Here is a 13,940-nt window from a genome sequence, read left to right on the forward strand (position 1 = left end):
AAAATACCCCTGAAGTATTTTAAAAATACGACTTTTAAAATTCGACTCAATTTTATTATTATATTATTATTTTATTACTTTATTATATTATTATATTATTATAATTAAAAACGTTTGATTCCTTTTATTATTATAATATTATTTTCTAACTATATATATGAACGTCGATCGATCGATAACACACACACTTATCCATTCTATCTCTCTCGACAACTATATCTATATTTATATTATTATTATTATTAATAAGATTATTATTAAGACTATTATTATTATTAATCTTATTACTAGTAGTATTAGTATTAGTATTATTTACATAAAATATTACGACGAGGTCATGAGTGAATTATTTCAAAACGAGTTTTTAAAGCGGGATAGAGCTAAGGAAATTATGGGTTATAGCTAAGGAGGTTATGGGTATTGCTTGCGGGTTATGATCGTGAATCAAAGGTCAACCTTGAATTTATCATTTCCGTTGCGTCTGCACACTTTTCCTACAATATTGAACCACAATATTGATACGTGAGTTTCATTTGCTCCCTTTTTAATTGCCTTTGCAATCTATATTTTTGGGCTGAGATTACATGCACTTTATTTTAAACGCAATGGATACAAGTACATACTAAATTCTACACTGAGTTTGAACCGAAAATCCCTTAGCTTTGGTAACTAGTAACTTCCAGTTATAAGAACTGGTGGGCGCGAGTAGTTGTATATGGATCTCTAGGGCTTGACATCCCCGTCTGTTCCAGGTATAGAAACCCTAGCCTGAACTATAAAACAGACGTATGCTATTTGAGGTTAGTACACGTTGGATTGCGTGTATTGTACATGTTGGTTGCATGTATGTTAAAACAGGGGTACTTATTATAACGTTAAAGTTTAGTTACCAGGGTGCTCAATTTCGTAGAATATTTTGATAAACGTTTCTGGATGAAACAACTGAAATCTTGTGATCCACCTTTATATACAGATTATGCGCAACATTAAAACTATGAACTCACCAACCTTTGTGTTGACACTTTTAAGCATGTTTATTCTCAGGTTCCGAGAAGTCTTCCGCTGTTTACTTATACGTTATACAAGCTATGTGCATGGAGTCATACATGCTTTATTCGAGAAAACTTTGCATTCACAAAATCATCACGATGTATCTTATTTGACTGTATCGTCAACGGATGTATTGTTAAAAACTATTATATACGGTGATTGTCTATACGTAGAAATCATCAGACGTCGAAAACCTTGAATTTATATATTCATTTATGGTGTGCCTTTTCAAAAGAATGCAATGTTTACAAAATGTATCATATAGAGGTCAGTACCTCACTATGAAATCGATGAATGATGTATTCATCCAAATGGATTTGGACGGGTCATCACACTCTCCCTTTTTTTTTCTCTCCTACGGCTTTTTCACCCGCAACCCCCAAATAACTTGGTTTATATATTAAACTTAAATACATTGTGCTTAAAGAAGTGTACATTATGCTGTAAATATTGTACAATGTTCCGAAAAAGGTTTTATACCACCTAACCATCACCAACCAGCACCACCACTTTTGTTTTTGTGCTTAAAGAAGTGTACATTGTGCTGTAAATATTGTACACTGTGCCAAATAAATTGTAGACCACCTAGCAGCGGTTTGTTGGTGGTGGCTAGAAATTGGTTGTGCCGTAGCTGGAAATAGCAGAGTGGTGGCGATGGAGGTGGCTGTAGAAAGTGGCAGCGGCGGTGGAATGGTGGAGGGCGGCTCTGGAATGGTGGAGGACTAGGCAGTGACTGTAGAAAGTAGCGGTGGGGTTGGTATTGAAGGTGAAAAGGTGTGGAGACTTTTTAGATGTAGGTTTCATGAGTGGATAAGAAGTTTTAAATTTTTTAATTGTTATCTATCTATATAGTCTAATAAACCTCTAAAATGATGATATCATCTTTTAGCTAATTACATTTTAATTTCATAGATGATGATGTCATTAATATTTTATATATTAATTCTATTAAAAAATACTTAATTAATTAAATATTAAAAACACGATAATGTCATAAAAACATACAAAAAAAATTACGATTATTATGGAAATAAAATAAAACACCCCTATGACTGTATGTACAATAATTGAAACATTATGTACAATCTTATGGTAAAACATATCATGACCATATGTACAATATTTTAAATATTATGTACAACCTTATGATAAAACAACCACATGACCATATTTACAAACTTTAAAATAAATTATACAATCTTCTACAGAACATTCAGTGAACACATTTACAAAATTTAAAGTATATTGTACAACTTTATATAGTAATAATTATATTTTAAATTTTTAAAAAAATTTTAAAAAATATTTATTATTACTAATAATTATTATTAAAAATATAAATAAATACTCAACTTTGAGCAAACTTTATTACTCCGTATTATTATTTATTTTTATTATAATACTTATACTTATAATTATGATATTATTAATATTCAAATATGAATTCTATTTATGAGATTAATAACGTTACATACGTATGTGAAAATACATGTCTCTATATACTTGTAAAAACAACGACAATTTTCTTAGTCGAATACATGGTTCTACGAGTCATTAAAATAAATGACTTTAGCATTTATATTCACTTAATACCTAAAACATATCATTAAATTATTTTGTTCATACAAACCCGTGATTTCACAGGTTATTTCACTAGCATTCTTATTAATCACCATCATTACTGTAGTAGTACTCTCTATATCTTGGCCCAAGGAGTAGATTGAAACTGTCCAAATAAGCAAACCCATATATAATTAAAGCTGCAAAGCGGGCCTTTTAATCCCATAGGTATCTGTCGAAATGAATTCTTACCAAAATCCATTGAACCTTACTTAGTAGTACACAAATTATTGCCATGTAATTGTACATTGTTTTCTTGAAACTACAATTTGAGATTTTAGTCTATACAATGACTTACAAAAAATTGATCTTTGTGCAACACCAACTAGGCCACACCAAATTTTGTAAAACAAGCTTCTACACTTTTATATTTTGACTTTTGGAGTCAAAGCTACTACTTCACTAAAACATAATTACCATAAATTTGTCTCAAGTTCCTAACTTTTTTCCCATTCTTGTTCTTGTATATATATATAAAACCCATTATGTTAAACAACTTCAACTATAGACCTAATAACTAATAACTAATTACCAATATAACTATTACACAAAATCTTATGAATACTACTATTCGTTTTTTCAATTTTCACAAACGTAACCCCTTCACTTTTATTAAAATACAAATCGAACCCCCACTTTATGCTATTCGTTTTTTCAATTTTCACTAACTTAACCCCTTTACTTTTATTAAAATACAAATCGAACCCCACAAACTTAACCCCTTTACTTTTATTAAAACACAAATCGAACCCCCACTTTATACAAATACTCTAAATTATTATTAACCTCATCACTAACACCAAAAATACTAAATAATAACACTCACCACGCTTTACCGACTTGTACATACACTGCGCTCAAACAGTAGCACTCACATAGGCCACTACTGTGCTAATTTTTTTTTTTCCCTCCAACGATAAAAGACGCAACTTTCGTAAAAGGAACAACCATTCAATGCTACCAAAAGATGTCCAAAAATATTCTTTTTTACAAAATAGATCAACTAACTTTTTTTTAAAAAATAAAACCCGAACGCTAAAAGAAGCAACTTTCACAAAAGGAACAACCCTTCAATGTTAGATGTCGAAAAAAATTCTTTTTTACAAAATACATCAAGACTTTTTTTTTTAACTCGCATTCAAAACGGAGCCCCCGGCGCAAAGCGAGGGCTCCACAACTAGTTACAAATAAATAGATAAATTAATAAATATAATTCCACATTTATCGTAATTACAAATAAATATATAAATTAATAAATATAATTCCACATTTAGTGAATTATATACTTACAAATTTCAGTCTGGAAGTTTGACCAAGCAACTTGACTCTGTCACTATATTCTGCTGAAATCTATTCTCTTCAAAACTTGGCCAAGCAACTCGACTCCATTCAGTGTCGCTTACATCATTCACAGAAGAGAGTGTCTTATTCAGTTATTTGTTTCATGACTTTCATCCTTTAAATTCGAGAACTTACAAAAAAGATCAAAAAAGATTTTAGCCATTTGGGGATTTAAGCGATTTAGGGTTTTTGAGGAGTTGTGATATAGATCTGGAATCTCGATTTGCTTATTTGACGATCTGAAATTTTGATTTTGACGATATTTACTTATTGATTAGATGACCCAAACTATGGACCCTGTTGGACCCAAGGTTGGAGATCTCGTTTGACCATTTTTTAGGAGATCTCGGCATCTCGGAAAAATCTCGGAGAGATCTCGGACGTTGACTTTTTAGTATTTAGAATATAAATATGTACAAATAAATAAATATATGGATATTTATATACATTTTTATGAGATTATACAAATCAATTCAAGAAATTAGCGAGAAAATCCGAAAAATTACGAGATTTTATGAGAAAATTCAAGAAATGAGCGAGAAAATTTGAGAAATCGTGGCTTTGACCAAGTTTGACCCCGTTGACCAAGAAATCTCGGGAGATAGACATCTCGTCTCGTTGGCGTTTCAAAAACGAGATCTCGGGGAGAAACAAGGCGATTTACAACACTGGTTGGACCCATTTCTTAAACCCAATGGACCCCCACTAATTTATTTGCCATACTTTATGATCTCATTAGGACCCCCGTTATTTCTTATTCAGTGAATTTTAAGGCCCATTGGACCCGAAATGTTAAACCCAACTGACCTATTTTTTGTGTATTGGGTTTGCCAGGTACAGTCTGCTATAACTCTTGAAGATGATCAAATCTTTCTTCTAAGTAAACTGTAGTTATAACACTCATAACGTACGTCATTTTGTGTTTCTGTTTATGAAACATTTTACATCGAACGTTAAAAAGAACTTTACAAGGGTATATCACACCAAAACTCCAAGTTCGGGGCAACTTTATCGTCATATGGGGCCGAACCTAAATGAAATCCAAAATTGTGTGTATCCTGCCTGGTTACTAACGCAAAGAGCAGTAATATTGGTCTCTCAAATTAACACACACAAGCATATGTGTAAGGTGTTGAAAAGCTTAACGGGTCATATCACCTTATAAAGTTGTACTGGTATGAGTGGGTCTGCGGCTAATCCTCGTTAATCCTACAATTGAAACGAATATTGTAACCATAATTTGAGATTAGATGTAGCAACTGAAGCACATGGCACAATTTTTGACTTTGTTTGAAACAAACATCATAAACTATCTTTGATTGAATCCACATAAGAAGTGAAAGATGATACATTAAATATGGCAAGAAATGGAACTATAAAATCAACTACTCCCCCCCCCCCCTACCCTCCTCGTTAATCCTACAATTGAAACGAGTATTGTAACCATAATTTGAGATTAGATGTAGCAACTGAAGCACATGGCACAATTTTTGACTTTGTTTGGAACAAACATCATAAACTATCTTTGACTGAATCCACATAAGAAGTGAAAGATTTCAGTAGCAGTTTACCAATTTACTTCACTTTTTACATCATAGATTTCATGATCCCATTTAGAATAAGTTAAACATAGAGAGATACAAACCATATTACGGGTCTAACTCACAAAGCTAACCATAATTCAGTCACATCTTATTCTCACATATGTGTAAAGACTTGCTCATATTTTTATACCAAATTAATTTCCATATAACGAAATCACATATTGTGTAACGAAGTGGCAGTACTCACTTTTACCCAGTGTTGTAAAAGTCGGCCGACTTGGCCGACGCGTCGGCCGATGCGTCGTTTTTTTGGGTTCTCCGTCCCGTTTTTTCAGAAAACGACTCAAAAAAAGGGCAGAGCTAAAAGTTCGATCAAAGTCTGTCAAAGACGATCAAAAATGGTCAAAGTCAGTCAAATTTTTTGTCAAGATTTGATATATTTTTAAATTATGGGTTGTTTTCATTTTTTGGGCCGCTCTTTTCTCTGTGTCCTTGTTGATTATGTACTCGGTAAGATTAATTGAGTTTGAAGTTTGATTGTTTTTAAATTCGAGTTCTTATTTAAGAAATTTATGGTACATAATCAACTATTATATATATATATATATATATATATATATATATTGATCATGGCATTGTTCACAACGTTGTTTGCGAACTTACTATATTGTTGGTGTTGTTAGCTTGTGCTTAGTGAACGTACGGTATGCTAGGTTTAGCTTGCCTTATACCTTGATGCTTCGGTATGCGCTATTTGATTATTATTGTGGCGTGTCCATTTTATGCATATATATGTATGTAGTATATTTTCACTCACTAAGCGTTAGCTTACCCTCTCGTTGTTGATATTTTTATAGGTTCGCGTGATGGCGGCTCGGGTAAGCATGGGGATTAGAGATCTTGGCTAGGTTGCTTTAGAAGATCTTGCTTTTGGACTCGATTAGGATTTGGGTAGCGTAGTCCCAAATCACCATGCTCGGTTTTGTGTAAACGTAACTAGTCGGGTCATAATGATTATAACCGGTTTACGATTTAATTAATGAACCATTGTATTAGGGAGTTTAAATTATTAATGTATGTTTAAAGTTCGTTGAACTTACTTTGGTAACAAATATGTTTTGGAAATTGTGTAATGGGACCTAAAGTATTATTTAACGCGTATTAAAAGGAAAAAAAATTTTATGGGCCGGTTTTAATACGGGTTGGGTCATTACAAGTGGTATCAGAGCATGGTCTAAGGGATTTAGGTGACTTGAGATAGGTGCCTAGACTTAGACTTTTGTGTGTGCTTAATTGTTGCGGGACTTGTAGGAGTACGGGTCGGAATGGGTTATAGTTAGTGCCTTGTTTGTAGGTGGACTAACGTTTGTATTAGTAATGCGGATATTATTAATATATTATTGTGGTGTGATAATAAATCTCGCGTGTGTTTGTATCGCGTAGAATTTTATTTGTGTTTGTTTATATCATCGAGCGAGGCGGTCATTGTACTAACGAGTTGATACGGCGTGTGTGCGTAATAAGGACTTACAAACCTTATTACGGGTGCAAATCGTGTCTAGCAAGTGATGTACGACGAGTGTTTAGCAAGATGGAGCGGTGTTGTGTGTGGCTTTATACGTTCGCGATCTAATCGCTTTGCATTCCTAAGTATGGCGATGGAAAATGGGATCAAGACGAACGATTTGGAGTTTAACGCTAGAGTTGCGGCCGTCGTTGCGGAGTAAATGAGTGCGTTACGAGAAGAAATGGATAGGAAGTATTCCGAATTTCAGGGTAGTAGTGAAATGGAGCGTTGTCTTAAGAGCTTCATGAGGACTAAACCCCCGATGTATGACGGGAAACCGGATCCTTTAGTGAGCACAACTTGGATCTCGGATGTCGAAGGGTGTTTTCGTACTATTGAATGCCCTCCTGAGAAGAAGACGAGACTCGCTACTAGTTTGTTGCGGGGTAGGGCCAAGGATTGGTTGGATGGTAGGATTGATCTTGTCGGTGGTGAACCGTTTATGGCGTTATCGTGGGACGGGTTTAAGAAGGAATTCTTCGAGGAGTTCCGGACTTCAGCCGATTTGTCGGAAATGCGTAATGAGTTGCGAAATTTGCAACAGGGTTCTATGGATTTGAATACACTCAAGACGACCTTTATGGCGAAGGCTCGTTTTTGCCCGGAGTATTTGGGGAATGATAATTTGTTGATGCAAGATTTCTATCGAACCTTGAATGATGACTTGAAGAATAAGATTAGCCGGGGTCAAGCGAAATCGTTTGCGGAATTATTCAACTTGGCTAGAGGTTTCGAGTCGTATTCACGATCGAAGATGAGTGAACCTTCAAGTTGTAGTGACCCGAACTTTTCCATGTTTATATATATTAATTGAGATTGATGTTTACATGATTAAATGTTTCCAACATGTTAAGCAATCAAACTTGTTAAGACTTGATTAATTGAAATAGGTTTCATATAGACAATTGACCACCCAAGTTGACCGGTGATTCACGAACGTTAAAACTTGTAAAAAAAAAACTATATGATGACATATATATGGTTATATATATAGTTAACATGATATTATGATAAGTAAACATATCATTAATTATATTAACAATGAACTACATATGTAAAAACAAGACTACTAACTTAATGATTTTGAGACGAGACATATATGTAACGTTTATCGTTGTAACGACATTTAATGTATATATATCATATTAAGAGATATTCGTACATCATAATATCATGATAATATAATAATTTAAAATCTCTTTTGATATTATAAACATTGGGTTAACAACATTTAACAAGATCGTTAACCTAAAGGTTTCAAAACAACACTTACATGTAACGACTAACGATGACTTAACGACTCAGTTAAAATGTATATACATGTAGTGTTTTAATATGTATTTATACACTTTTGAAAGACTTCAATACACTTATCAAAATACTTCTACTTAACAAAAATGCTTACAATTACATTCTCGTTCAGTTTCATCAACAATTCTACTCGTATGCACCCGTATTCGTACTCGTACAATACACAGCTTTTAGATGTATGTACTATTGGTATATACACTCCAATGATCAGCTCTTAGCAGCCCATGTGAGTCACCTAACACATGTGGGAACCATCATTTGGCAACTAGCATGAAATATCTCATAAGATTACAAAAATATGAGTAATCATTCATGACTTATTTACATGAAAACAAAATTACATATCCTTTATATCTAATCCATACACCAACGACCAAAAACACCTACAAACACTTTCATTCTTCAATTTTCTTCATCTAATTGAACTCTCTCAAGTTCTATCTTCAAGTTCTAAGTGTTCTTCATAAATTCCAAAAGTTCTAGTTTCATAAAATCAAGAATACTTTCAAGTTTGCTAGCTCACTTCCAATCTTGTAAGGTGATCATCCAACCTCAAGAAATCTTTGTTTCTTACAGTAGGTTATCATTCTAATACAAGGTAATAATCATATTCAAACTTTGGTTCAATTTCTATAACTATAACAATCTTATTTCAAGTGATGATCTTACTTGAACTTGTTTTCGTGTCATGATTTTGCTTCAAGAACTTTGAGCCATCCAAGGATCCATTGAAGCTAGGTCCATTTTTCTCTTTTCCAGTAGGTTCATCCAAGGAACTTAAGGTAGTAATGATGTTCATAACATCATTCGATTCATACATATAAAGCTATCTTATTCGAAGGTTTAAACTTGTAATCACTAGAACATAGTTTAGTTAATTCTAAACTTGTTCGCAAACAAAAGTTAATCCTTCTAACTTGACTTTTAAAATCAACTAAACACATGTTCTATATCTATATGATATGCTAACTTAATGATTTAAAACCTGGAAACACGAAAAACACCGTAAAACCGGATTTACGCCGTCGTAGTAACACCGCGGGCTGTTTTGGGTTAGTTAATTAAAAACTATGATAAACTTTGATTTAAAAGTTGTTATTCTGAGAAAATGATTTTTATTATGAACATGAAACTATATCCAAAAATTATGGTTAAACTCAAAGTGGAAGTATGTTTCCTAAAATGGTCATCTAGACGTCGTTCTTTCGACTGAAATGACTACCTTTACAAAAACGACTTGTAACTTATTTTTCCGACTAGAAACCTATACTTTTTTTGTTTAGATTCATAAAATAGAGTTCAATATGAAACCATAGCAATTTGATTCACTCAAAACGGATTTAAAATGAAGAAGTTATGGGTAAAACAAGATTGGATAATTTTTCTCATTTTAGCTACGTGAAAATTGGTAACAAATCTATTCCAACCATAACTTAATCAACTTGTATTATATATTATGTAATCTTGAGATACCATAGACACGTATACAATGTTTCGACCTATCATGTCGACACATCTATATATATTTCGGAACAACCATAGACACTCTATATGTGAATGTTGGAGTTAGCTATACAGGGTTGAGGTTGATTCCAAAATATATATAGTTTGAGTTGTGATCAATACTGAGATACGTATACACTGGGTCGTGGATTGATTCAAGATAATATTTATCGATTTATTTCTGTACATCTAACTGTGGACAACTAGTTGTAGGTTACTAACGAGGACAGCTGACTTAATAAACGTAAAACATCAAAATATATTAAAAGTGTTGTAAATATATTTTGAACATACTTTGATATATATGTATATATTGTTATAGGTTCGTGAATCAACAGTGGCCAAGTCTTACTTCCCGACGAAGTAAAAATCTGTGAAAGTGAGTTATAGTCCCACTTTTAAAATCTAATATTTTTGGGATGAGAATACATGCAGGTTTTATAAATGATTTACAAAATAGACACAAGTACGTGAAACTACATTCTATGGTTGAATTATCGAAATCGAATATGCCCCTTTTTATTAAGTCTGGTAATCTAAGAATTAGGGAACAGACACCCTAATTGACGCGAATCCTAAAGATAGATCTATTGGGCCTAACAAACCCCATCCAAAGTACCGGATGCTTTAGTACTTCGAAATTTATATCATATCCGAAGGGTGTCCCGGAATGATGGGGATATTCTTATATATGCATCTTGTTATTGTCGGTTACCAGGTGTTCACCATATGAATGATTTTTATCTCTATGTATGGGATGTGTATTGAAATATGAAATCTTGTGGTCTATTGTTACGATTTGATATATATAGGTTAAACCTATAACTCACCAACATTTTTGTTGACGTTTTAAGCATGTTTATTCTCAGGTGATTATTAAGAGCTTCCGCTGTCGCATACTTAAATAAGGACAAGATTTGGAGTCCATGTTTGTATGATATTGTGTAAAAACTGCATTCAAGAAACTGAATTCGATGTAACATATTTGTATTGTAAACCATTATGTAATGGTCGTGTGTAAACAGGATATTTTAGATTATCATTATTTGATAATCTACGTAAAGCTTTTTAAACCTTTATTTATGAAATAAAGGTTATGGTTTGTTTTAAAAATGAATGCAGTCTTTGAAAAACGTCTCATATAGAGGTCAAAACCTCGCAACGAAATCAATTAATATGGAACGTTTTTAATCAATAAGAACGGGACATTTCAGTTGGTATCCGAGCGTTGGTCTTAGAGAACCAGAAATTTTGCATTAGTGTGTCTTATCGAGTTTGTTAGGATGCATTAGTGAGTCTGGACTTCGACCGTGTTTTCTTTAAAAATGATTGCTTAACATTTTTGTTGGAAACTATATATTTTTAACATATGAATATTATGTGATATATTAATCTCTTAACGTGTTTGATATTATGTGATAGATGTCTACCTCTAGAACAAGTCCCATTGACTCACCTAATAATAATGAAGAGTCAAATGTAAATTGGAATGATTTGTGGACTGATTCACAAGTTCCCGAAGAGGAACCGGAAGAAGAGTCGGAACCGGAAGAAGAATCGGAACCGGAAGAAGAATCGGAACCGGATGAAGAAATAGAACCGGTGGGGGAAATAATAAAACGGTTAAGTAAAAGAAAATCCTCAACCAACCGACCAAAGTTAATTATGGTCAATGGTGTTTCCGCCAAGGAAGCAAAATATTGGGAGGATTACCAATTCTCCGATGAATCGGATTCCGACGAGAATTCCGATGATGTTATAGAAATTACCCCAACTGAATTTAAAAAGGCAAAAGAAAATAATAAGGGAAAGGGCATAAAAATAGAGAAATCTAATTCCAACCCCGATGAACTTTATATGTATCGTCAACCCCCGAAGTCCTTAAGTTGTAACAATGACCCGGGAACCTCTAAACCACCAGGTTTTTCTAAACCAATGTGGACAACGACGGCTCGTATTAGGGGAACATCATATATCCCTAGAAACTTGGCAAAACGAACCAAAACCGAAGAAGAAGAAACGAGCGAGTCGGAATAAGATAGTTGTATTCGTGTGGTGTAATATATGGAATATAGTGTTCTTATGCTTTATGATATATGTAAAAATTGCTTGTATTAATAAGTATTTTTTTTATGAATCTAACTCTTGTCTATTTTACAGTTTAAAAACACAAAATGGATAGACAACCCAATATTTTAAGAGACCTACCCGGAGACATGATTGATGAAATCTTGTCTAGAGTCGGCCAGAATTCTTCGGCACAACTATTTAAGGCGAGATCAGTTTGTAAGACATTCGAAGAACGTTCCAAGAATGTCTTGGTTTATAAGAGACTTTCGTTTGAAAGATGGGGGATATCACATTGGGAAACCCATAAGTTACGATGTGTTTACTTTGACGCATATATTGCGGGGAACCCAAATGCTATTTTACGCAACGGGTTAAGAAATTATTTTGACTCAATATATTCGAATATTGGACTTCGTGATTTAGAAAAAGCGGCTAACATGCAACATAAAGAAGCATGTTATGCTTACGGATTAGTAATGTTCGCTTCTCACCAAAGTGAGAACAAGAACATCGGGCTACAACTATTAAACAAAACGTTTCCACAAGTGACAGAGTCGGTAATTGGGGTAAGAAATGAGGTTTTTAGATTATTACGGGACTGTTGGACATTACGTAACCCTCGTCCCTTTGATAACGTTACAACACGCTGTCTTATCAACGGCCATAACGGTTATGTTGCACAAGACCAAGGATGGGAAGTAGTCCTAGTAAAACCAGAATGCATGACTTGTTTCTGGACGTATGAATTACGTGTCTTTATTGCCTTTGCCGAACGACTTGTGTACTAGCTAGAATTGTCTTCACAACTATCTTGTATCAAAGTTATTGTGTGCTATATTTCATGCTTTATGTAAAATAAGCGGTATTGTAAGTTTGTAAAATATTGTATAAAAGTTTGAACGCGAAATATTATTACAATCAGTTTTTCATATAGAATTGTAGTAGTTGAATTGTATATTAGCTACTAAGTATGAACTTAACGGGTAGGTACTACCCGAATTTAAACTTATAAAACGCTAATATGAAGAAAAAGCTTTTATAAATGAGTTCATATTATGCTACGAAATACTATTAACTACTCTTAATATTCTGTATGATTAACTTGTTCCATTTAACTATTTTGAAGGAAATGGCACCGACTACTCGACACACCGTGAATATGAATGAAGAGGAATTCCGTACTTTTCTAGCTTCAAACATAGCCGCAGTACAGGCTGCGCTACATACCAACAATAACCTTGGATCTAGCAGTACAGGAAATCGTGTAGGATGCACCTACAAAGAATTCACTGCCTGCAAACCTTTGGAATTTGATGGAACCGAAGGACCGATCGGATTGAAACGGTGGACCGAGAAGGTTGAATCGGTGTTTGCCATAAGTAAGTGTACTGAAGAGGACAAAGTGAAGTACGCTACGCATACCTTCACAGGTTCTGCGTTAACATGGTGGAATACCTATCTAGAGCAAGTGGGACAAGATGATGCGTACGCACTACCGTGGTCAGCATTCAAGCACTTGATGAACGAGAAGTACCGTCCCAGAACCGAGGTCAATAAGCTCAAGACAGAACTTAGAGGGTTACGAACCCAAGGATTTGATATTACCACGTACGAAAGACGATTCACAGAATTGTGCCTATTGTGTCCGGGAGCATTCGAAGATGAGGAAGAGAAGATCGACGCGTTTGTGAAAGGATTACCGGAAAGAATCCAAGAAGATATAAGTTCACACGAGCCCGCCTCCATACAACAGGCATGTAGAATGGCTCACAAACTAGTGAACCAGATTGAAGAAAGAATTAAAGAACAGACTGCTGAAGAGGCCAATGTGAAGCAAGTCAAAAGAAAGTGGGAGGAAAACGGTGATAAGAATCACCAATACAACAACAACAGCAATTACAACAATAATCGCAACAATTATCCCAACAATCGCA

The sequence above is a fragment of the Rutidosis leptorrhynchoides genome, chromosome 2 (assembly GCF_046630445.1).
Source record: "Rutidosis leptorrhynchoides isolate AG116_Rl617_1_P2 chromosome 2, CSIRO_AGI_Rlap_v1, whole genome shotgun sequence".
Taxonomy (NCBI): Eukaryota; Viridiplantae; Streptophyta; class Magnoliopsida; order Asterales; family Asteraceae; genus Rutidosis; species Rutidosis leptorrhynchoides.